This window comes from Oncorhynchus masou, chromosome 24 (genome assembly GCF_036934945.1).
Source record: "Oncorhynchus masou masou isolate Uvic2021 chromosome 24, UVic_Omas_1.1, whole genome shotgun sequence".
In the NCBI taxonomy this organism is placed as follows: Eukaryota; Metazoa; Chordata; class Actinopteri; order Salmoniformes; family Salmonidae; genus Oncorhynchus; species Oncorhynchus masou.
In genome coordinates, this window is record NC_088235.1 from 7,778,856 (window position 1) to 7,804,868 (window position 26,013).

A 26,013-nucleotide genomic window follows, 5' to 3' on the forward strand; every position below is an offset into this window, starting at 1 on the left:
TACAGACTGTCGTTCAGAGAGGCCGTGCTACTGAACCCTACTATGAAGTAAAACGTTTGTGTTGTTTATATCTTGTTTGGTCCCTATTGTTGTCATTGTCCTGACTGAAAGAAGGTTCAGTGAATGTGGGGGTGCAGCGTGAGGTAATACTCTAGACGGAGTGCTGCTCAGCGTGAGGTAATACAGTAGGGGGAGTGCTGCTCAGCGTGAGGTAATACAGTAGGGGGAGTGGGAGGTAATACAGTAGGGGGAGTGCTGCTCAGCGTGAGGTAATACAGTAGGGGGAGTGCTGCTCAGCGTGAGGTAATACAGTAGGGAGAGTGCTGATCAGCGTGAGGTAATACAGTAGGGGGAGTGCTGCTCAGCGTGAGGTAATACAGTAGGGGGAGTGCTGCTCAGCGTGAGGTAATACAGTAGGGGGAGTGCTGCTCAGCGTGAGGTAATACAGTAGAGTGAGTGCTGCTCAGCGTGAGGTAATACAGTAGGGGGAGTGCTGCTCAGCGTGAGGTAATACAGTAGGGGGAGTGCTGCTCAGCGTGAGGTAATACAGTAGGGGGAGTGCTGAGGTAATACAGTAGGGGGAGTGCTGAGGTAATACAGTACGGGGAGTGCTGCTCAGCGTGAGGTAATACAGTAGGGGGAGTGCTGCTCAGTGTGAGGTAATACAGTAGGGGGAGTGCTGCTCAGCGTGAGGTAATACAGTTGGGGGAGTGCTGCTCAGCGTGAGGTAATACAGTAGGGGGAGTGCTGCTCGGCGTGAGGTAATACAGTAGACGGAGTGCTGCTCAGCGTGAGGTAATACAGTAGAGGGAGTGCTGCTCAGCGTGAGGTAATACAGTAGGGGAAGTGGGAGGTGATACAGTAGGGGGAGTGCTGCTCGGCGTGAGGTAATACTGTAGACGGAGTGCTGCTCAGCGTGAGGTAATACAGTAGAGGGAGTGCTGCTCAGCGTGAGGTAATACAGTAGGGGGAGTGCTGCTCAGTGTGAGGTAATACAGTAGAGGGAGTGCTGCTCGGCGTGAGGTAATACAGTAGGGGGAGTGGTGCTCAGCGTGAGGTAATACAGTAGGGGGAGTGCTGCTCAGTGTGAGGTAATACTGTAGGGGGAGTGCTGCTCAGCGTGAGGTAATACAGTAGGGGGAGTGCTGCTCAGCGTGAGGTAATACAGTAGGGGGAGTGCTGCTCAGCGTGAGGTAATACAGTAGGGGGAGTGCTGCTCAGTGTGAGGTAATACAGTAGGGGGAGTGCTGCTCAGCGTGAGGTAATACAGTAGGGGGAGTGCTGATCAGCGTGAGGTAATACAGTAGGGGGTGTGCTGCTCAGCGTGAGGTAATACAGTAGGGGGAGTGCTGCTCAGCGTGAGGTAATACAGTAGGGGGAGTGCTGCTCAGCGTGAGGTAATATAGTAGGGGGAGTGCTGCTCAGCGTGAGGTAATACAGTAGGGAGAGTGCTGCTCAGCGTGAGGTAATACAGTAGGGAGAGTGATGAGGTAATACAGTAGGGGGAGTGCTGCTTAGCGTGAGGTAATACAGTAGGGGGAGTGCTGCTCGGCGTGAGGTAATACAGTAGGGGGAGTGCTGCTCAGCGTGAGGTAATACAGTAGGGGGAGTGCTGCTCAGTGTGAGGTAATACAGTAGGGGGAGTGCTGCTCAGCGTGAGGTAATACAGTAGGGGGAGTGCTGCTCAGCGTGAGGTAATACAGTAGGGGGAGTGCTGCTCAGCGTGAGGTAATACAGTAGGGGGAGTGCTGCTCAGTGTGAGGTAATACAGTAGGGGGAGTGCTGAGGTAATACAGTAGGGGGAGTGCTGCTCAGCGTGAGGTAATACAGTAGGGGGAGTGCTGCTCAGCGTGAGGTAATACCGTAGGGGGAGTGCTGCTCGGCGTGAGGTAATACAGTAGGGGGAGTGCTGATCAGCGTGAGGTAATACAGTAGGGGGAGTGCTGCTCAGCGTGAGGTAATACAGTAGGGGGTGTGCTGATCAGCGTGAGGTAATACAGTAGGGGGAGTGCTGCTCAGCGTGAGGTAATACAGTAGGGGGGAGTACCGAGGTAATACAGTAGGGGGTGTGCTGATCAGCGTGAGGTAATACAGTAGGGGGAGAGCTGCTCAGTGTGAGGTAATACAGTAGGGGGAGTGCTGCTCGGCGTGAGGTAATACAGTAGGGGGAGTGCTGCTCAGCGTGAGGTAATACAGTAGGGGGAGTGCTGCTCAGTGTGAGGTAATACAGTAGGGGGAGTGCTGCTCAGCGTGTGGTAATACAGTAGGGGGAGTGCTGATCAGCGTGAGGTAATACAGTAGAGGGAGGTGCAGCGTGAGGTAGTACAGTAGGGGGAGTGCTGCTCGGCGTGAGGTAATACAGTAGGGGGAGTGCTGCTCAGCGTGAGGTAATACAGTAGGGGGAGTGCTGCTCAGCGTGAGGTAATACAGTAGGGGGAGTGCTGCTCAGCGTGAGGTAATACCGTAGGGGGAGTGCTGCTCGGCGTGAGGTAATACAGTAGGGGGAGTGCTGATCAGCGTGAGGTAATACAGTAGGGGGAGTGCTGCTCAGCGTGAGGTAATACAGTAGGGGGTGTGCTGATCAGCGTGAGGTAATACAGTAGGGGGAGTGCTGCTCAGCGTGAGGTAATACAGTAGGGGGAGTACCGAGGTAATACAGTAGGGGGTGTGCTGATCAGCGTGAGGTAATACAGTAGGGGAGAGCTGCTCAGTGTGAGGTAATACAGTAGGGGGAGTGCTGCTCGGCGTGAGGTAATACAGTAGGGGGAGTGCTGCTCAGCGTGAGGTAATACAGTAGGGGGAGTGCTGCTCAGTGTGAGGTAATACAGTAGGGGGAGTGCTGCTCAGCGTGTGGTAATACAGTAGGGGGAGTGCTGATCAGCGTGAGGTAATACAGTAGAGGGAGGTGCAGCGTGAGGTAGTACAGTAGGGGGAGTGCTGCTCGGCGTGAGGTAATACAGTAGGGGGAGTGCTGCTCAGCGTGAGGTAATACAGTAGGGGGAGTGCTGCTCAGCGTGAGGTAATACAGTAGGGGGAGAGCTGCTCAGCGTGAGGTAATACAGTAGGGGGAGTGCTGCTCGGCGTGAGGTAATACAGTAGGGGGAGTGCTGCTCAGCGTGAGGTAATACAGTTGGCGGAGTGCTGCTCAGCGTGAGGTAATACAGTAGGGAGAGTGCTGCTCAGCGTGAGGTAATACAGTAGGGGGAGTGCTGCTCAGCGTGAGGTAATACAGTAGGGGGAGTGCTGCTCAGCGTGAGGTAATACAGTAGGGGGAGTGATGCTCAGCGTGAGGTAATACAGTAGGGGGAGTGCTGCTCAGCGTGAGGTAATACAGTAGGGGGAGTGCTGCTCATTGTGAGGTAATATGTGTTCTCCTCACTCTCATCCTCACAAGAACGTACTCAAGAGAACGTCCTCGGGGGAATGAACTCTGAGCATGAGAGAGTGTGAAGCGCGGTAGTACGCAGATTGAGAAACAGCCACACGCACACAGCCTCAGCTCTCTACCCTCTACCACGTCACTCAATACCCATGGAGAGGAAAGTCAAAGGCAGTTGATTTTTCTTCTGCATCATTAATATCAGCAATGACTCATATCTTGGAGGCGGTAAGCAGCAACCGGGAGAGATGCCAAAGTCACAGGCCTTCCTCAGCAGGTCCCTCTGAAAGGTTCAGAATGAGGGAGTGGAGGGTGGAGGGGAGGGTGGAGGGGAGGGTGGAGGGTGGAGGGGAGGGTGGAGGGGAGGGTGGAGGGGAGTGGAGGGTGGAGGGGAGTGGAGGGTGGAGGGGAGGGTGGAGGGGAGTGGAGGGTGGAGGGGAGTGTGGAGGGTAGAGGGGAGGGTGGAGGGTGGAGGGGGTTGGAGGGGAGTGTAGGGTGGAGGGGAGGGTTGAGGGTGGAGGGGAGGGTGGAGGGTGGAGGGGAGGGTGGAGGGGAGTGGAGTGGAGGGTGGAGGGAAGGGTGGAGGGGGGTGGAGGGGAGTGGAGGGTGGAGGGGGTGGAGGGGAGTGGAGGGTGGAGGGGAGTGGGGGGTGGAGGGGAGGGTGGAGGGAAGTGGAGGGGAGGGTGGAGGGGAGTGGAAGGGAGTGGAGTGGAGGGTGGAGGGGAGTGGGGGGTGGAGGGGAGGGTGGAGGGGAGTGGGGGGTGGAGGGGAGGGTGGAGGGAAGTGGAGTGGAGGGTGGAGGGGAGTGGGGGTGGAGGGGAGTGGGGGGTGGAGGGGAGTGGAGGGGAGTGGGGGGTGGAGGGGAGTGGAGGGTGATAGTATAGTGACATCAGACTGGCCCTCTGACATTGTTGGTCTGGATCTGAATAGCTCCACGACGATTTCTAGAACACAAACACATTCTACCCATTCTGATTGGTCCCAGAAACCGATGGGTTGGGCCAGAGCCATTAACACACGTGGGTAAAGTGACAGTTTGAAAACGTGTCATTTGGCCTTTAATACTCCTGATTGGTTAAGAGATGGTTCAAATCTCGGATGAATTTGTTTTTGGAACAACAGACCCCTCAAACGACGGTCGCCTCAGACTGAAGCATGTAGCGAACATCGAGCAGTGGAAGAATTCAGTTGGAGTCGTCAGGCAATAATGGGGACATCAAGAGTAGAAAATAAAAATATAAGCCAGTTTGGGGGGCCTGGAGGATTTCGTTTTTGGCAGTGTGTTTCAAATGCCAGGGCCCGATTTCTGGTTCGGGACCCTATTCGCTATATAGTGCACTACTTCCTCCCGGATGCACTCGGAACAGTCTGCTCTCACATGCTGTTATTATGGCTGGTGATTGGTTCCAACTCTACAGGGCCTCTGTCAGATGTCATCTCTAGGCTGGTGTCCTATTCCACCTCTTATCGTTCATTAGCTTAGCCTCGGTCCTATTCCACTTCCTATCGTTCATTACCTTGGCCTCGGTCCTATTCCACCTCCTATCGTTCATTACCTTAGCCTCGGTCCTATTCCACTTCCTATCGTTCATTACCTTAGCCTCGGTCCTATTCCACTTCCTATCGTTCATTACCTTAGCCTCGGTCCTATTCCACCTCCTATCGTTCATTACCTTAGCCTCGGTCCTATTCCACCTCCTATCGTTCATTACCTTAGCCTCGGTCCTATTCCACCTCTTATCGTTCATTACCTTAGCCTCGGTCCTATTCCACCTCCTATCGTTCATTACCTTAGCCTCGGTCCTATTCCACGTCCTATCGTTCATTACCTTAGCCTCGGTCCTATTCCACCTCTTATCGTTCATTACCTTAGCCTCGGTCCTATTCCACTTCCTATCGTTCATTACCTTAGCCTCGGTCCTATTCCACCTCCTATCGTTCATTACCTTAGCCTCGGTCCTATTCCACTTCCTATCGTTCATTACCTTAGCCTCGGTCCTATTCCACTTCCTATCGTTCATTACCTTAGCCTCGGTCCTATTCCACCTCCTATCGTTCATTACCTTAGCCTCGGTCCTATTCCACGTCCTATCGTTCATTACCTTAGCCTCGGTCCTATTCCACCTCCTATCGTTCATTACCTTAGCCTCGGTCCTATTCCACTTCCTATCGTTCATTACCTTAGCCTCGGTCCTATTCCACCTCCTATCGTTCATTACCTTAGCCTCGGTCCTATTCCACCTCCTATCGTTCATTACCTTAGCCTCGGTCCTATTCCACTTCCTATCGTTCATTACCTTAGCCTCGGTCCTATTCCACTTCCTATCGTTCATTACCTTAGCCTCGGTCCTATTCCACTTCCTATCGTTCATTACCTTAGCCTCGGTCCTATCGTTCATTACCTTAACCTCGGTCCCCATGGGGGGGGGGTTCTGCTCAACAGTAGTGCACTGTAAAGGGAATAGCGAACGATTTAGGAAACACAGCCCAGTTCCCTCTGTCACACAGACAGGCTGCTATGGGTTATGATGGCCAGCAGCTCTCTGCAGTATCGTGACAGTCTATGAAATATTTCTCTCTACAACAAAGGCTTACCAGACATTGAGATGGCCTATAGCGTTGAAGACAGGATGTTTAAGACCTGGCATATCACAGCTGTTCTTTTTCTACTGATGTTATGTTTTATTATTTGAGGGTATTTTTTTATGGGCTCTGTCTGGGCTCTGTCTGGGCTCTGTCTGGGCTCTGTCTGGGCTCTGTCTGGGCTCTGTCTGGGCTCTGTCTAGAGTCTCTCTGGGCTCTGTCTGGGCTCTGTCTGGGCTCTGTCTGGGCTCTGTCTGGGCTCTGTCTGGGCTCTGTCTAGAGTCTCTCTGGGGTCTGTCTGGGGTCTGTCTGGGGTCTGTCTGGGCTCTGTCTGGGCTCTGTCTGGGCTCTGTCTAGAGTCTGTCTGGGGTCTGTCTGGGCTCTGTCTGGGGTCTGTCTGGGGTCTGTCTGGGGTCTGTCTGGGGTCTGTCTGGGCTCTGTCTGGAGTCTGTTTGGAGTCTGTCTGGGGTTTGTTTGGGGTTGTTTGGGGTCTGTCTGGGGTCTGTGTGGGGGTTGTTTGGGGTCTGTGTGGGGTCTGTGTGGGGGTTGTTTGGGGTCTGTCTGGGGTCTGTGTGGGGGTTGTTTGGGGTTGTTTGGGGTCTGTGTGGGGTCTGTCTGTGGTCTGTCTGGGGTCTGTCTGGGCTCTGTCTAGGGTCTGTCTGGGGTCTGTCTAGAGTCTGTCTAGAGTCTGTCTGGGCTCTGTCTGGGCTCTGTCTGGGGTCTGTCTAGAGTCTGTCTAGAGTCTGTCTGGGCTCTGTCTGGGGTCTGTCTAGAGTCTGTCTAGAGTCTGTCTAGAGTCTGTCTTGGGTCTGTCTGGGCTCTGTCTGGGCTCTGTCTGGGGTCTGTCTAGAGTCTGTCTAGAGTCTGTCTAGAGTCTGTCTAGAGTCTGTCTAGAGTCTGTCTGGGCTCTGTCTGGGCTCTGTCTGGGCTCTGTCTGGGCTCTGTCTGGGGTCTGTCTGGGGTCTGTCTGGGGTCTGTCTGGGCTCTGTCTGGGCTCTGTCTGGGCTCTGTCTGGGGTCTGTCTAGAGTCTGTCTAGAGTCTGTCTAGAGTCTGTCTAGAGTCTGTCTAGAGTCTGTCTGGGCTCTGTCTGGGCTCTGTCTGGGCTCTGTCTGGGCTCTGTCTGGGGTCTGTCTGGGGTCTGTCTGGGCTCTGTCTGGGCTCTGTCTGGGCTCTGTCTGGGCTCTGTCTGGGGTCTGTCTAGAGTCTGTCTAGGGTCTGTCTGGGCTCTGTCTAGGGTCTGTCTAGAGTCTGTCTGGGGTCTGTCTGGGCTCTGTCTGGGGTCTGTCTAGGGTCTGTCTGGGGTTGTGTGGGGTCTGTCTGGGGTCTGTCTAGAGTCTGTCTAGAGTCTGTCTAGAGTCTGTCTAGAGTCTGTCTGGGGTCTGTCTAGAGTCTGTCTGGGGTCTGTCTGGGGTCTCTCTGGGGTCTGTCTGGGGTCTGTCTGGGGTCTGTCTGGGCTCTGTCTGGGGTCTGTCTAGGGTCTGTCTGGGGTCTGTCTGGGCTCTGTCTAGGGTCTGTCTAGAGTCTGTCTGGGGTCTGTCTGGGCTCTGTCTGGGGTCTGTCTAGGGTCTGTCTGGGGTTGTGTGGGGTCTGTCTGGGGTCTGTCTAGAGTCTGTCTAGAGTCTGTCTAGAGTCTGTCTGGGGTCTGTCTAGAGTCTGTCTGGGGTCTGTCTGGGGTCTCTCTGGGGTCTGTCTGGGGTCTGTCTAGAGTCTGTCTGGGGTCTGTCTGGGGTCTGTCTGGGGTCTCTCTGGGCTCTGTCTAGGGTCTGTCTGGGGTCTGTCTAGAGTCTGTCTGGGGTCTGTCTGGGGTCTGTCTGGGGTCTGTCTGGGGTCTGTCTAGAGTCTGTCTGGGGTCTGTCTGGGGTCTGTCTAGGGTCTGTCTGGGGTCTGTCTGGGGTCTGTCTGGGGTCTGTCTGGGGTCTGTCTAGGGTCTGTCTGGAGTCTGTCTGGGGTCTGTCTGGGGTCTGTCTAGGGTCTGTCTGTGGTCTGTCTAGGGTCTGTCTGGAGTCTGTCTGGAGTCTGTCTGGGGTCTGTCTGGGGTCTGTCTGTGGTCTGTCTGGGCTCTGTCTAGGGTCTGTCTGGGGTCTGTCTAGAGTCTGTCTGGGGTCTGTCTGGGCTCTGTCTGGGGTCTGTCTGGGGTCTGTCTGGGCTCTGTCTGGGGTCTGTCTGGGCTCTGCCTGCGGTCTGTCTGGGGTCTGTCTGGGGTCTGGCTGGGCTCTGTCTGGGGTCTGGCTGGGCTCTGTCTGGCCTCTGTCTGGAGTCTGTCTGGGGTCTCTCTGGGGTCTGTCTGGGGTCTGTCTGGGGTCTGTCTGGGGTCTGTCTAGGGTCTGTCTGTGGTCTGTCTAGGGTCTGTCTGGAGTCTGTCTGGGCTCTGTCTGGGCTCTGTCTGTGGTCTGTCTGGTCTGTCTAGGGTCTGTCTGGGGTCTGTCTAGAGTCTGTCTGGGGTCTGTCTGGGCTCTGTCTGGGCTCTGTCTGGAGTCTGTCTGGGCTCTGTCTGGGCTCTGTCTGGGGTCTGTCTGGGCTCTGTCTGGGCTCTGTCTGGGGTCTGTCTGGGGTCTGTCTGGGCTCTGTCTGGGGTCTGTCTGGGCTCTGTCTGTGGTCTGTCTGGGCTCTGTCTGGGCTCTGTCTGGGGTCTGTCTGGGGTCTGGCTGGGGTCTGTCTGGGGTCTGTCTGGAGTCTGTCTGGGGTCTGTCTGGGGTCTCTCTGGGGTCTGTCTGGGGTCTGTCTAGAGTCTGTCTGGGCTCTGTCTGGGGTCTGTCTGGGCTCTGTCTGGGGTCTGTCTAGAGTCTGTCTGGAGTCTGTCTGGGCTCTGTCTGGGCTCTGTCTGGGGTCTGTCTGGGCTCTGTCTGGGCTCTGTCTGGGGTCTGTCTGGGGTCTGTCTGGGCTCTGTCTGGGGTCTGTCTGGGCTCTGTCTGTGGTCTGTCTGGGCTCTGTCTGGGCTCTGTCTGGGCTCTGTCTGGGGTCTGTCTGGGGTCTGGCTGGGGTCTGTCTGGGGTCTGTCTGGAGTCTGTCTGGGGTCTGTCTGGGGTCTCTCTGGGGTCTGTCTGGGGTCTGTCTAGAGTCTGTCTGGGCTCTGTCTGGGGTCTGTCTGGGCTCTGTCTGGGGTCTGTCTAGAGTCTGTCTGGAGTCTGTCTGGGGTCTGTCTGGGGTCTGGCTGGGGTCTGTCTGGGGTCTGTCTGGCCTCTGTCTGGGGTCTGTCTAGAGTCTGTCTGGGCTCTGTCTGGGGTCTGTCTGGAGTCTGTCTGGGGTCTGTCTGGGGTCTGTCTGGGGTCTGTCTGAGCTCTGTCTGGGGTCTGTCTGGGGTCTGTCTAGAGTCTGTCTGGGCTCTGTCTGGGGTCTGTCTGGGGTCTGGCTGGGGTCTGTCTGGGGTCTGTCTAGGGTCTGTCTGGGGTCTGTCTAGGGTCTTTCTGGGGTCTGTCTGGGGTCTGTCTGGGGTCTGTCTGGAGTCTGTCTGGGGTCTGTCTGGGGTCTCTCTGGGGTCTGTCTGGGGTCTGTCTGGGCTCTGTTTGGAGTCTGTCTGGGCTCTGTCTGGAGTCTGTCTGGGGTCTGTCTAGGGTCTGTCTAGGGTCTGTCTAGGGTCTGTCTAGGGTCTGTCTGGGGTCTGTCTGGGGTCTGTCTGGGCTCTGTTTGGAGTCTGTCTGGGCTCTGTCTGGAGTCTGTCTGGGGTCTGTCTAGGGTCTGTCTAGGGTCTGTCTAGGGTCTGTCTGGAGTCTGTCTGGGCTCTGTCTGGGGTCTGTCTGGGGTCTGTCTAGGGTCTGTCTAGGGTCTGTCTAGGGTCTGTCTGGGGTCTGTCTGGGGTCTGTCTGGGGTCTGTCTGGGGTCTGTCTGGGGTCTCTCTGTGGTCTGTCTGGAGTCTGTCTGGGGTCTGTCTGGGGTCTGCCTGGGCTCTGTCTAGGGTCTGTCTAGGGTCTGTCTGGGCTCTGTCTAGGGTCTGCCTAGGGTCTGTCTGGGGTCTGTCTGGGGTCTTTCTGGAGTCTGTCTGGGGTCTGTCTGGGGTCTTTCTGGAGTCTGTCTGGGGTCTGTCTGGGGTCTGTCTGGGGTCTGTCTGGGGTCTGTCTAGAGTCTGTCTGGGCTCTGTCTGGGGTCTGTCTGGGGTCTGGCTGGGGTCTGTCTGGGGTCTGTCTAGGGTCTGTCTGGGGTCTGTCTGGGGTCTGTCTGGGGTCTGTCTGAGCTCTGTCTGGGGTCTGTCTGGAGTCTGTCTGGGGTCTGTCTGGGGTCTGTCTGGGGTCTGTCTGGGCTCTGTTTGGAGTCTGTCTGGGCTCTGTCTGGAGTCTGTCTGGGGTCTGTCTAGGGTCTGTCTAGGGTCTGTCTAGGGTCTGTCTAGGGTCTGTCTGGGGTCTGTCTGGGGTCTGTCTGGGCTCTGTTTGGAGTCTGTCTGGGCTCTGTCTGGAGTCTGTCTGGGGTCTGTCTAGGGTCTGTCTAGGGTCTGTCTAGGGTCTGTCTGGAGTCTGTCTGGGCTCTGTCTGGGGTCTGTCTGGGGTCTGTCTAGGGTCTGTCTAGGGTCTGTCTGGGGTCTGTCTGGGGTCTGTCTGGGGTCTGTCTGGGGTCTGTCTGGGGTCTGTCTGGGGTCTCTGTGGTCTGTCTGGAGTCTGTCTGGGGTCTGTCTGGGGTCTGCCTGGGCTCTGTCTAGGGTCTGTCTAGGGTCTGTCTGGGCTCTGTCTAGGGTCTGCCTAGGGTCTGTCTGGGGTCTGTCTGGGGTCTTTCTGGAGTCTGTCTGGGGTCTGTCTGGGGTCTTTCTGGAGTCTGTCTGGGGTCTGTCTGGGGTCTGTCTGGGGTCTGTCTGGGGTCTGTCTAGAGTCTGTCTGGGCTCTGTCTGGGGTCTGTCTGGGGTCTGGCTGGGGTCTGTCTGGGGTCTGTCTAGGGTCTGTCTGGGGTCTGTCTGGGGTCTGTCTGGGGTCTGTCTGAGCTCTGTCTGGGGTCTGTCTGGAGTCTGTCTGGGGTCTGTCTGGGGTCTCTCTGGGGTCTGTCTGGGGTCTGTCTGGGCTCTGTTTGGAGTCTGTCTGGGCTCTGTCTGGAGTCTGTCTGGGGTCTGTCTAGGGTCTGTCTAGGGTCTGTCTAGGGTCTGTCTAGGGTCTGTCTGGGGTCTGTCTGGGGTCTGTCTGGGCTCTGTTTGGAGTCTGTCTGGGCTCTGTCTGGAGTCTGTCTGGGGTCTGTCTAGGGTCTGTCTAGGGTCTGTCTAGGGTCTGTCTGGAGTCTGTCTGGGCTCTGTCTGGGGTCTGTCTGGGGTCTGTCTAGGGTCTGTCTAGGGTCTGTCTAGGGTCTGTCTGGGGTCTGTCTGGGGTCTGTCTGGGGTCTGTCTGGGGTCTGTCTGGGGTCTCTCTGTGGTCTGTCTGGAGTCTGTCTGGGGTCTGTCTGGGGTCTGCCTGGGCTCTGTCTAGGGTCTGTCTAGGGTCTGTCTGGGCTCTGTCTAGGGTCTGCCTAGGGTCTGTCTGGGGTCTGTCTGGGGTCTTTCTGGAGTCTGTCTGGGGTCTGTCTGGGGTCTTTCTGGAGTCTGTCTGGGGTCTGTCTGGGCCATTTAGTTCGAGTTGGTTGGAGAAGAAAGAAAAAAATTCACCTGAAAACACCTCAACCTCTCCCATGTCTTGTTTATCATATTCTGTTTAACGTACCCCTAACGACACCGTATTCCCTACAGCCCAACTCCAGTCCTCCCAACAGCCCAACTCCAGTCCTCCAGTACCCCCAACAGCCCAACTCCAGTCCTCCAGTAAGCCCAACAGCCCAACTCCAGTCCTCCAGTACCCCCAACAGCCCAACTCCAGTCCTCCAGTCCTCCCAACAGCCCAACTCCAGTCCTCCAGTACCCCCAACAGCCCAACTCCAGTCCTCCAGTAAGCCCAACAGCCCAACTCCAGTCCTCCAGTACCCCCAACAGCCCAACTCCAGTCCTCCCAACAGCCCAACTCCAGTCCTCCAGTAAGCCCAACAGCCCAACTCCAGTCCTCCAGTACCTCCAACAGCCCAACTCCAGTCCTCCACTACCCCCAACAGCCCAACTCCAGTCCTCCAGCACCCCCAATAGCCCAACTCAGTCCCCCAGTACCCCAATTCCAGTCCTCCAGCACCCCCAACAGCATAACTCCAGTCCCCCAGTACCCCCAACAGCCCAACTCCAGTCCTCCAGCACCCCCAACAGCCCAACTCCAGTCCTCCAGTACCCCCAACAGCCTAACTCCAGTCCTCCAGCACCCCCAACAGCCCAACCCAGTCCTCCAGTACCTCCAACAGCCCAAATCCAGTCCTCCAGCACCCCCAACAGCCCAACTCAGTCCTCCAGTACCTCCAGCAACCCAACTCAGTCCTCCAGCACCCCAACTCCAGTCCTCCAGTACCCCCAACAGCCCAACTCCAGTCCTCCAGTACCCCCAACAGCATAACTCCAGTCCCCCAGTACCCCCAACAGCCCAACTCCAGTCCTCCAGCACCCCCAACAGCCCAACTCCAGTCCTCCAGTACCCCCAACAGCCTAACTCCAGTCCTCCAGCACCCCCAACAGCCCAACTCAGTCCTCCAGTACCTCCAACAGCCCAAATCCAGTCCTCCAGCACCCCCAACAGCCCAACTCAGTCCTCCAGTACCTCCAGCAACCCAACTCAGTCCTCCAGCACCCCAACTCCAGTCCTCCAGTACCCCCAACAGCCCAACTCCAGTCCTCCAGTAGCCCAACTCAAGGCCTCCACTACCCCCAACAGACCAACTCCATTCCTCCAGTACCCCCCAACAGCTCAACTCCAGTCCTCCAGTACCCCCCAACAGCTCAACTCCAGTCCTCCAGTACCCCCCAACAGCCCAACTCCAGTCCTCCAGTATCACCAACAGCCCAACTCCAGTCCTCCAGTATCACCAACAGCCCAACTCCAGTCCTCCAGTACCCCCAACAGCCCAACTCCAGTTCTCCAGTATCACCAACAGCCCAACTCCAGTCCTCCAGTACCCCCCAACAGCCCAACTCCAGTCCTCCAGTACCCCCAACAGCCCAACTCCAGTCCTCCAGTACCCTCAACAGCCACACTCCGGTCCTCAAGTACCCCCAACAGCCCAACTCCAGTCCTCCATTACTCCCAACAGCCCAACTCCAGTCCTCCAGTACCCCCAACAGCCCAACTCCAGTCCTCCAGTACCCCCAACAGCCACACTCCGGTCCTCAAGTACCCCCAACAGCCCAACTCCAGTCCTCCAGTACCCCCAACAGCCCAACTCCAGTCCTCCTGTACCCCCAACAGCCCAACTCCAGTCCTCCAGCACCCCCTACAGCCCAACTCCAGTCCTCCATTACTCCCAACAGCCCAACTCCAGTTCTCCAGTACCCCCAACAGCCCAACTCCAGTCCTCCAGTACCCCCAACAGCCCAACTCCAGTCCTCTAGCACCCCCCAACAGCCCAACTCCAGTCCTCCATTACTCCCAACAGCCCAACTCCAGTCCTCCAGTACCCCCCAACAGCCCATCTCCAGTACCCCCAACAGCCCAACTCCGGTCCTCCAGTACCCCCCAACAGCCAAACTCCAGGACTATTGGGGTAATGGAGGACTGGAGTTGGGAAACACTGCCCTACATAGTGCACTACTTTAGACCAGAGCCCTATAGGCCCTACATGGGGTATAGTGTGCCATTTGGGACGAAGGCAGAGTGCTCTTTCCCCCCCATGTGTAGGACTATAAATAATATCTCAGCTCAAGGCACTATGGCGATAGGGGTGAACTGGCTATCTGGCATTTCAGGCAAATATCAGATGGGCCTGTCTCACTTGGGTTGTTTAACGCAAAATATCTGGGATGACTCAAGTGAGTTAGAGATGCCCAGGGGCCATTTTCTAGTCCCAGCTCTGTGTTCCCGAAGGATGATCTATCTAAACTGAGATAACCTCGCATTCCCAAGATGACCTCAAGGACCCGTCAGGAGAGAGAACACACCAATTACTGGATCCACACCCACATTTAGGATGGGGCTGAGACCAACATAGTTTAGGAGAGAAAAGCCGGTTTACGACATCGTGTGTGTGTGTGTGTGTGTGTGTGTGTGGTCAAGCAGGAATTATAACAACATTTCAGTGCCACTGTGTCGCGACCATAATTGTCACAGAAGGAACGTGAAGCCATGATAGCTGCTCTCAGAAGAGCAAAACAAACACCTGGAAGAAAAAGCTCTGTGTTGTCAACAAGTTCACAACAATTTCACAACAATATCACAACAAGTTCACAACAATATCACATCAAGTTCACAACAATTTGACAACAATATCACAACAAGTTCACAACAATTTGACAACAAGTTCACAACAATTTGACAACAATATCACAACAAGTTCACAACAATATCACATCAAGTTCACAACAATTTGACAACAATATCACAACAAGTTCACAACAATTTGACAACAATATCACAACAATTTGACAACAATATCACAACAAGTTCACAACAATTTGACAACAATATCACAACAAGTTCACAACAATTTGACAACAAAGGTTGGATATGACAAACAGGCCTTTGAACAGGAGAGGTGTTTCAAACAGTACTATACTGGTGACAGAGGACAAAGATGTCTCTCCTCCCTCTCCTTCCACTCTCCTCTGTGTCTCTCATCTCTCTGTCTCTCCTTCCACTATCCTCTGTGTCTCTCATCTCTCTGTCTTCTGTGTCTCTCCTCCCTCTCCTTCCACTCTCCTCCGTGTCTCTCATCTCTCTGTCTTTCCTTCCACTCTCCTCTGTTGTTCTCATCTCTCTATCTCTCCTTCCACTCTCCTCTTGGTCTCTCCTTCCACTCTCCTCTTGGTCTCTCCTTCTACTCTCCTCTGTGTCTCTCATCTCTCTGTCTTTCCTTCCACTCTCCTCTGTGTCTCTCCTCCCTCTGTCTCTCCTTCCACTCACCTCTGTTGTTCTCATCTCTCTGTCCTCTGTGTCTCTCCTCCCTCTGTCTCTCCCTCCACTCTCCTCTTGGTCTCTCCTTCCACTCTCCTCTGTGTCTCTCATCTCTCTGTCGCTCCTTCCACTCTCCTCTTGGTCTCTCCTTCCACTCTCCTCTGTGTCTCTCATCTCTCTGTCTCTCCTCCACTCTCCTCTTGGTTTCTCCTTCCACTCTCCTCTGTGTCTCTCCTCCCTCTGTCTCTCCATCCACTCTCCTCTTGGTCTCTCCTTCCACTCTCCTCTGTTGTTCTCATCTCTCTGTCCTCTGTGTCTCTCCTCCCTCTGTCTCTCCTTCCACTCTCCTCTTGGTCTCTCCTTCCACTCACCTCTGTTGTTCTCATCTCTCTGTGTCTCCTCCCTCTCTCCTCTATCAGTGTCTCTCCTTTCTCTCATCCCTCTCTATGTCTCTCCTCTCTCTCTCATCCCTTTTTCCTCTCTCTGTCTCTCATCCCTGTCTCTCCTCCCTCTCTCCTCTCTCTCACATCCCTCTCCCCATCTCTAATCCCTCTTCCTTTGTCTCTCCTCCCTCTGTCTCTCATCCCTCTCTGTGTCTCTCCTCCCACTCGCCTCTCTCGCTCATCCCTCTCTCTGTGTCTCTCCTCCCTCTCTGTGACTCTCCTCCATCTTCCCTCTCTCTCTCTCTCTCTTTGAGCAGCAGTCTTACTCTATTCAGCCCTCTCTGTCTCTCCTCCGTCTCTCCTCCATCTCTCCGTCTCTCCTCCGTCTCTCAGGGTCTGGGGGCCTCTAGCGGTGGCATTTCTAAAGCAGAGATCTGATTGGACAGAGATATTGGCGTTGATCCAGACCAGAGTTCCAAAAATATTTGAAATTGTTTTCAGGTCTGGTCTGGTCTAGTCAGGTTTAGTCAGGTCTAGTCTAGTCTGGTCTAGTCAGGTCTAGTCAGGTTTAGTCAGGTCTAGTCTAGTCAGGTCTAGTCTAGTCTGGTCTAGTCAGGTCTAGTCAGGTTTAGTCAGGTCTAGTCTAGTCTGGTCTAGTCAGGTCTAGTCAGGTCTGGTCTGGTCTGGTCTGGTCTGGTCTAGTCAGGTCTAGTCTAGTCAGGTCTAGTCTAGTCTGGTCTAGTCAGGTCTAGTCAGGTTTAGTCAGGTCTAGTCTAGTCTGGTCTAGTCAGGTCTAGTCAGGTCTGGTCTGGTTTGGTCTGGTCTGGTCTGGTCTAGTCAGGTCTAGTCTAGTCAGGTCTAGTCAGGTCTGGTCTGGTCTAGTCTGGTTTAGTCAGGTCAGGTCTAGTCTAGTCAGGTCTGGTCTGGTCAGGTCTGGTCTGGTCTGGTCAGGGCAGGTCTCGTCTAGTCTGGTTTAGTCAGGTCAGGTCTAGTCTAGTCTAGTCTGGTCTAGTCTGGTTTAGTCAGGTCAGGTCAGGTCTAGTCTAGTCTAGTCAGGTCTGGTCTAGACAGGTCAGGTCTAGTCTAGTCTAGTCAGGTCTAGTCTGGTCTGATCCAATGAGTCCCACTCAGTGTTTAGTGAAAAGCCCATTGATGAAACATGCAGAGCTGAAATGTGTCAGTGAGCTCCAGGATAATGGGGTCCAACACAATGGCTTTTATGGGTTTTGGTTTCCGACAAAACGCTGGAAGGCCCCCCACTACGATGCCCTGCTAAGAGGCCGAGGGGGGACCTACGACGCCCTGCTAAGAGGCCGAGGGGGGACCTACGACGCCCTGCTAAGAGGCCGAGGGGGGACCTACGACGCCCTGCTAAGAGGCCGAGAGGGGACCTACGACGCCCTGCTAAGAGGCCGAGGGGGGACCTACGACGCCCTGCTAAGAGGCCGAGGGGGGACCTACGACGCCCTGCTAAGAGGCCGAGGGGGACCTACGACGCCCTGCTAAGAGGCCGAGGGGGACCTACGACGCCCTGCTAAGAGGCCGAGGGGGACCTACGACGCCCTGCTAAGAGGCCGAGGGGGACCTACGACGCCCTGCTAAGAGGCCGAGGGGGACCTACGACGCCCTGCTAAGAGGCAGAGGGGGACCTACGACGCCCTGCTAAGAGGCCGAGGGGGACCTACGACGCCCTGCTAAGAGGCCGAGGGGGACCTACGACGCCCTGCTAAGAGGCCGAGGGGGACCTACGACGCCCTGCTAAGAGGCCGAGGGGGACCTACTACGCCCTGCTAAGAGGCCGAGGGGGGGCCTACGACGCCCTGCTAAGAGGCCGAGGGGGACCTACGACGCCCTGCTAAGAGGCCGAGGGGGACCTACGACGCCCTGCTAAGAGGCCGAGGGGGACCTACGACGCCCTGCTAAGAGGCCGAGGGGGACCTACGACGCCCTGCTAAGAGGCCGAGGGGGCCTACGACGCCCTGCTAAGAGGCCGAGGGGGGCCTACGACGCCCTGCTAAGAGGCCGAGGGGGACCTACGACGCCCTGCTAAGAGGCCGAGGGGGACCTACGACGCCCTGCTAAGAGGCCGAGGGGGCCTACGACGCCCTGCTAAGAGGCCGAGGGGGACCTACGACGCCCTGCTAAGAGGCCGAGGGGGGACCTACGACGCCCTGCTAAGAGGCCGAGGGGGGCCTACGACGCCCTGCTAAGAGGCCGAGGGGGGGCCTACGACGCCCTGCTAAGAGGCCGAGGGGGGACCTACGACGCCCTGCTAAGAGGCCGAGGGGGGACCTACGACGCCCTGCTAAGAGGCCGAGGGGGGACCTACGAAATGGGAATAATAACCAACATGTTGATATGTGGAACGTGATCAGCCTTTCCACTTGTTTTAGGAGCCTGAATCAACTGTTTCTATGCCTTCCAGATGGTTCCCATTTTTCTATGTAGTGCACTACATTTGACCAGGGCCCATAGGACCCCATAGGGCTCTGGTTGAAATATAGTGCACTATATAGGGTGCCATTTGGGGACATGGCCTCGTGTTCATCGTAAACTATAACCCCTGTGAGACTAAATAGAGAGCGGCAGATCAAATTAATTATTCATTTGGACCCCCCCCCCCCGTCCCACCCACCCAAAAGTGTCTGAGGTAATAATGAACGCTCCTCTGAACCAAATGCAATGTGTACGGCTGTACGCTTTATCAAAGACACAAAGACGTTGTGAGAGAGAGAGAGAGAGAGAGAGACAGAGGTAGAGGTAGAGGTAGAGGCAAAGAGAGAGAGAGAGGTAGAGGCAAAGAGAGAGAGAGAGAGAGGTAGAGGCAAAGAGAGACAGAGAGAGAGAGATAGAGGCAAAGAGAGAAAGAGAGAGAGAGATATAGAGGCGAAGAGAGAAAGATAGAGACAAAGAGAGAAAGAGAGAGACAGAGGTAGAGGCAAAGAGAGAAAGAGAGAGAGAGAGAGAGAGAGAGGCAAAGAGAGAAAGATAGAGGCAAAGAGAGAAAGAGAGTGAGAGAGAGAGGCAAAGAGAGAAAGAGAGTGAGAGAGAGGCAAAGAGAGAAAGAGAGTGAGAGAGAGAGGCAAAGAGAGAAAGAGAGAGAGAGAGATAGATAAAGGTAGAGGCAAAGAGAGAGAGAGAGGTATAGGCAAAGAGAGACAGAGAGAAGAGAGAGAGAGAGAGAGAGAGAGAGAGAGAGAGAGGCAGAGGCAAAGAGAGATAGAGGCAAAGAGAGCGAGAGAGAGAGAGAGGTAGCGGCAAAGAGAGAGAGAGATCTTCTCTCTCTCTCTCTAACACAACATGGGATTGAAACAACGGTCACAGAATACAAGCGAATTCCCAGGATGGAATTGACATGTTTGTGTTTCTTCTGAAGCCTCTGCTGTCATGGAAACAAGGGTTCTAATTCTAAATAATTCCAGGGGTTCTGATTGTCAATGTGCTATAGCACTCTACATTCTACCACTTCTTAAAAAGGCCCCCATTTATTCTGTTTAACGTGACCTGATTGGCTGAGACATGTGAACGGAAATTTGAGGGCATCTGTGATGGGTTAAGGGAGGCTTTATTAGTGACCCTCAGACTATGGAAGTAAAATGGGCTGGAGGTCTCAGTACCAAACATTCATGTAGTCTACTGTTGTCCTGCAGCCTCCCAGTAGAATGGGCTGGAGGTCTCAGTACCAAACATTCATGTAGTCTACTGTTGTCCTGCAGCCTCCCAGTAGAATGGGCTGGAGGTCTCAGTACCAAACATTCATGTAGTCTACTGTTGTCCTGCTGCCTCCCAGTAGAATGGGCTGGAGGTCTCAGTACCAAACATTCATGTAGTCTACTGTTGTCCTGCAGCCTCCCAGTAGAATGGGCTGGAGGTCTCAGTACCAAACATTCATGTAGTCAACTATTGTCCTGCTGCCTCTCAGTAAAATGGGCTGGAGGTCTCAGTACCAAACATTCATGTAGTCTACTGTTGTCCTGCAGCCTCCCAGTAAAATGGGCTGGAGGTATCAGTACCAAACATTCATGTCGTCTACTGTTGTCCTGCAGCCTCCCAGTAGAATGGGCTGGAGGTCTCAGTACCAAACATTCATGTAGTCTACTGTTGTCCTACTGCCTCCCAGTAGAATGGGCTGGAGGTCTCAGTACCAAACATTCATGTAGTCTATTGTTGTCCTGCTGCCTCCCAGTAGAATGGGCTGGAGGTCTCAGTACCAAACATTCATGTAGTCTACTGTTGTCCTGCTGCCTCCCACGGTGTATTAACGTATAATGTTATTAATTCAATTGGCCAGTCTTCTTCTGTGACAGAGTTTAATTTTTTACTGCTGTGGGAGATGACTACGAAACCGTTGGTTCACATGCAGACGTTTGATAATGTGCATGAGACTGTTGTCTGCAATTATATCATGGATCATCTAATTAAAGGTCCATGTGTAACATAGTGCCAGAGGCCCATATATATCGTTTCATTAATACTATAGAGATGATATCACAGCAGGTAACATCAGAATATATTGTTTCATTATTAACTCTATAGAGATGTTATCACAGCAGGTAACATCAGAATATATTGTTTCATTATTAACTCTATAGAGATGTTATCACAGCAGGTAACATCAGAATATACACACAGACAAAAGGCTTAAACCACAGAAGCAGAAAGTTCCTTGAAACTCATTCTATTCAGACGTCCCCCTGTCTCGTCCCTCACTGTATAAACATAAACTTCAACAAAGAGAACATCCCACCCACGTCTCCTTTCCTTTCCTCGTCTCCTTTCCTCGCCGGCCTTGCCATCCCTGTTCTCACCGGTACGCAGACAGCTGGAGAGGTGAATAGAGAGGTACGTCTAGTACTCAACATGCCCCGTGCATACGACCTGGAGAGGTGAATACAGGGGAACCTCTAGTACTCAACAAGCCCCGTGCATACGACCTGGAGAGGTGAATACAGTGGAACATCTAGTACTCAACAAGCCCCGTGCATATGACCTGGAGAGGTGAATACAGTGGAACCTCTAGTACTCAACAAGCCCCGTGCATATGACCTGGAGAGGTGAATACAGTGGAACATCTAGTACTCAACAAGCCCCGTGCATACGACCTGGAGAGGTGAATACAGTGGAACATCTAGTACTCAACAAGCCCCGTGCATACGACCTGGAGAGGTGAATACAGTGGAACCTCTAGTACTCAACAAGCCCCGTGCATATGACCTGGAGAGGTGAATACAGTGGAACCTCTAGTACTCAACAAGCCCCGTGCATACGACCTGGAGAGGTGAATACAGGGGAACCTCTAGTACTCAACAAGCCCCGTGCATACGACCTGGAGAGGTGAATAAAGGGGAACGTCGAGTACTCAACAAGCCCCGTGCATACGACCTGGAGAGGTGAATACAGGGGAACGTCGAGTACTCAACAAGCCCCGTGCATACGACCTGAAATTGACATATGACTATGGTGTCTGTATACAGACCATCTGTACCTGACTAGGGTGTCTGCACACAGACCATCTGTACCTGACTAGGGTGTCTGTATACAGACCATCTGTACCTGACTAGGGTGTCTGTATACAGACCATCTGTACCGGACTAGGGTGTCTGCACACAGACCATCTGTACCTGACTAGGGTGTCTGCACACAGACCATCTGTACCTGACTAGGGTGTCTGTATACAGACCATCTGTACCTGACTAGGGTGTCTGTATACAGACCATCTGTACCTGACTAGGGTGTCTGTATACAGACCATCTGTACCTGACTAGGGTGTCTGTATACAGACCATCTGTACCTGACTAGGGTGTCTGTATACAGACCATCTGTACCTGACTAGGGTGTCTGTATACAGACCATCTGTACCGGACTAGGGTGTCTGCACACAGACCATCTGTACCTGACTAGGGTGTCTGCATACAGACCATCTGTACCTGACTATGGTGTCTGCATACAGACCATCTGTACCTGACTATGGTGTCTGTATACAGACCATCTGTACCTGACTATGGTGTCTGTATACAGACCATCTGTACCTGACTATGGTGTCTGTATACAGACCATCTGTACCGGACTAGGGTGTCTGCACACAGACCATCTGTACCTGACTATGGTGTCTGCATACAGACCCCTCCCTCTCTCTCTCCCTCTCTCTACCTGTCTCTCCCTCTCTCTCCCCCTCCCCCTGTCTCTCCCTGTCTGTCCCTCTCTCCCACCCTCTCTCCATCGCTCTCTCCCCGTCTCTCCATCTCTCTCCCTGTCTCCCCCCCTCTCCCCCCATCTCTCCCTCTCTCTCCCCGTCTCTCCATCTCTCTCCCTGTCTCCCCCCCTCTCCCCCATCTCTCCCTCTCTCTCCCCCTCTCTCCATCTCTCTGCCACTCTTCTGAACATGCATTTCCAGTCTGCTTCAGTCAAGACATTGATGTGTCTGTGTTGTCAGATCTCATCCATCTCACGAGGTCCTCTGATCCTTCCTCTCATCCGATAGCTAAATGTTCAACACCTACACTCTTTGAAGAAAATGTGATATCTAGAACTTAAAGGGGTTCTTCAGCTGTCCCCAGAGCAGAACCCTGTGAAGAACCCTTTTTGGTTCAAGGTAGAACCCTTTTGGGGTCCATTTAAAACCCTTTCCACAGAGGGTTCTATGTGGAATCCAAAAGGGTTCTACCTGGAACCAAAAAGGGTTCTACCTGGAACCAAAAAGGGTTCTACCTGGAACCAAAAAGAGTTCTACATGGAACCAAAAAGAGTTCTACCTGGAACCAAAAAAGAGATCTACCTGGAACCAAAAAGGGTTCTACCTGGAAGCAAAAATGGTTCTACCTGGAAGCAAAAAGGGTTCTACCTGGAACCAAAAAGAGATCTACCTGGAACCAAAAAGGGTTCTACCTGGAAGCAAAAATGGTTCTACCTGGAATCCAAAAGGGTTCTACCTGGAAGCAAAAAGGGTTCTACCTGGAACCAAAAAGGTTTATCCTATGGGGACAGCTGAAGAAACCTTTTTTTATATACGAGTGCCTTATTTGAGGTTGCATTAACAAGTAGAGGATGAAGCCAGCTAGTTATAAAGTCACCGCCAGAATGTACAACAGGTAAACTGAGCCTGAGAAGATCCCTGAGAAGATCCCTGAGAAGATCCCTGAGAAGATCCCTGAGAAGATCCCTGAGAATGGACCAGTCCTCCTGTAGAAACATGTCTGGATCATCATTACCCAAATCTTCCTCAGCAACAACTGGCACCATTCATTTAGAGCTGTTCCTAACCATAACATATGACAGCAAGCACCATTCATTTAGAGCTGTTCCTAACCATAACATGTGACAGCAAGCACCGTTCATTTAGAGCTGTTCCTAACCATAACATGACAGCATGCACCATTCATTTAGAGCTGTTCCTAACCATAACATGACAGCAAGCACCATTCATTTAGAGCTGTTCCTAACCATAACATGACAGCATGCACCATTCATTTAGAGCTGTTCCTAACCATAACATGACAGCATGCACCATTCATTTAGAGCTGTTCCTAACCATAACATGACAGCAAGCACCATTCATTTAGAGCTGTTCCTAACCATAACATGTGACAGCATGCACCATTCTATAGTAGGCAGATTTATTTAACGAGGCAAGTCAGTTAAGAACAAATTCTTATTTTCAATGTCGGCCTAGTTGTTAGTCAGATCAGATATATTAGACAGAGTTGTCAGATCAGATATATTAGACAGAGTTGTCAAATCAGATATATTAGACAGAGTTGTCAGATCAGATATATTAGACAGAGTTGTCAGATCAGATATATTAGACAGAGTTGTCAGATCAGATATATTAGACAGAGTTGTCAGATCAGATATATTAGACAGAGTTGTTAGTCAGATCAGATATATTAGACAGAGTTGTCAGATCAGATATATTAGACAGAGTTGTCAGATCAGATATATTAGACAGAGTCATCAGATCAGATATATTAGACAGAGCTGTCAGATCAGATATATTAGACAGAGTTGTCAGATCAGATATATTAGACAGAGTTGTCAGATCAGATATATTAGACAGAGTTGTCAGATCAGATATATTAGACAGAGCTGTCAGATCAGATATATTAGACAGAGTTGTCAGATCAGATATATTAGACAGAGTTGTTAGGCAGATCATATCAAGTAGACAGAGCTGTCACACACTTAAAAACAAATACCCAGATCTAGGACCAGATTTCACCACAAACACATGAGGGTTAAAAACATATCTGATCTGACAACTCTGTCTAATATATCTGATCTGACAACTCTGTCTAATATATCTGATCTGACAACTCTGTCTAATATATCTGATCTGACTAACAACTCTGTCTAATATATCTGACTGATCCAAAATATGTGTTTCTGAGGCTCAACCCCTTCCACGCTCCACCAATCCCGTCACTGCCCATCTAGTCATCTAGAGGCAGGCATAGCTAATCAACAAAGAGGATGGGATGGGCTGAAAACATGACTGGAAAACATCAAAGAGAATACCAATTGCAACCCCCTCTAGATATCGAATAATCAATATCCTTTGCGTCATGTGAATGACTAATTAATGACCCCATAATGGGCTGTTAGTAATGGGCTGTAATGCAACGTGCGTGAAGGACTCCATGCATTGCTTCAGGTAAGGAGAACGAGAGGAGAACGTTCAGCAGCCTGACCTGGTTCCTATTGGCCAGCTCTTGTCATGTAGAAATCCTTTTGTTTTTAGCTTTGTTGGATGATAAACAATGCTTTCCCTGTCTAACAGCGAGGGATGGAGCAAAAACAAGGCTACTGTGTCAAACTAATGTTGAGACGTCAGAACACCGACAAAAAACAACAACAACAAAAAACAAGAAAAACGTTAAATTGAGGACACAAGTGCGGGTAGAGATAAAGATGATTCTCCCGACGTCTACGAGAACCGCGGCGATGATGCGCGTAGAATGTCAAATCATACACAAAACTGCCATAGAACGGCCACGTGATAAACCGGATCACTTCTCTAGCCGAGAGCGTTTCTGTAACCGGCGGTCGGTGGAATTCTGAGAACTAAACCAGCCAACTCTTGAGTTCGCAAAGATGCATAGTAACTCATTCATCCAGCACGAATAGCCCCAGGCACCGCTTCGCTGAAAAGGGTCCGTTATTCTGACCGGGCTTCGGTTTTAATGAATGACCGGTAACAGCACACAAGTTCTAATAAATATTTCGGTGCAAAAAAATATTGTATTTTAATATTGGGTCCAAAATAGAATATATTCATCATATTGAAGGATATAGGTTATCATGTTTTCAAACAAAGGACATTTAACTTCCAGCAACCCACAGTAGGATGTCGTCTGATTCACCATCCTCTGCCTTTCCAACCCGACTGAATAAAACATAAATATACAAGAACCAAAAACATGATCACATAGGATAAGGTTGAAATGTAACATACCATGAAGTCCTCTTGAAGTCGGCAGCTTTCAACACGAGTCGGCGTTAAACAAGTGTTCTAGCGATCCGCGGATATAATTCCACATCGGTTTCGACAACAACTGATATTCAATGGTCCTTCTGATGTCATGTTCATCTTTTGACAGTCCATGCCATGGCTAGAACTTCCGTGACCTTCTTTCGAATATGTGCGTCTTTTGTGTTGTGACAGCGCGTGCTGTGTCTTCTCTTCCGGGCTGGATCGGAGTGGACGACCTTTCCGAATCATAGAGGGGCTCTCTCTTCTCTCGCAGTGATTTTCCAAGTTGTTGCCTCGCTAGACGGGAGAGGTGGGAGGGGGGGGGGGTTCCTGGGGAAGGGCACCAGGAGAGGAGGGGGTGAGGGGAAACAGAAATGAACAGCTGCTTGCTTCTCGCATCAGGAGTCCGTTGAAATATATTCCTTTCTTAAAACAATTTGATCAGTATAGATTATTAAATTAACAGCAATTCATTTTGTAGACTAACATTCAACATGAGCTTTTTGAAGGCTTGCCGGTTGGAGAACTCCATGCTTTTTAAATTTGTGATGACTATACAGATGCAGGATCTTTAATTTGATCACCCTGATACGGGAGGAACTTTCTTGCATGCAGGGAATTTAAAACCTGCGGTGTATATGATGTTTTTAAAAGGCTTCTGAAGTCGGTAGCAGGGAGACAGGCAGGAGCCTGATGTGTAGAGACAGGGGTACCACAGATGGAGAGTTGGTAGCAGGTAGCAGTAGCTTGCTGTGTAGAGACAGGGGTACCACAGATGGAGAGTTGGTAGCAGGTAGCAGTAGCATGCTGTGTAGAGACAGGGGTACCACGGATGGAGAGTTGGTAGCAGGGAGACAGGCAGGAGCCTGATGTGTAGAGACAGGGGTACCACGGATGGAGAGTTGGTAGCAGGAGCCTGCTGTGTAGAGACAGGGGTACCACGGATGGAGAGTTGGTAGCAGGTAGCAGTAGCATGCTGTGTAGAGACAGGAGTACCGCGGATGGAGAGCTGGTAACAGGTAGCAGTAGCCAGCTGTGTAGAGACAGGGGTACCACGGATGGAGCGTTGGTAGCAGTAGCCTGCTGTGTAGGGACAGGGGTACCACGGATGGAGAGCTGGTAGCAGGTAGCAGTAGCCTGCTGTGTAGAGACAGGGGTACCACGGATGGAGAGTTGGTAGCAGGTAGCAGTAGCATGCTGTGTAGAGACAGGGGTACCGCGGATGGAGAGCTGGTAACAGGTAGCAGTAGCCTGCTGTGTAGAGACAGGGGTACCACGGATAGAGCATTGGTAGCAGGTAGCAGTAGCCTGCTGTGTAGAGACAGGGGTACCACAGATGG

At 52.6% G+C, this 26,013-nt stretch overlaps 1 protein-coding gene across 1 annotated transcript in view; it reads right to left on the reverse strand.

Moving 5' to 3' along the window:
- LOC135511828 (carbohydrate sulfotransferase 15-like) overlaps window positions 1-24,945 on the reverse strand; it is a 130,638-nt gene extending 105,693 nt beyond the window's left edge. The window contains exon 1 of the mRNA XM_064933307.1: window positions 24,656-24,945. The gene's annotated coding sequence lies outside the window, so the exon portion shown is untranslated. The remainder of the gene's footprint in view (window positions 1-24,655) is intronic.
- Between the last annotated feature and the right edge of the window lie 1,068 nt (window positions 24,946-26,013).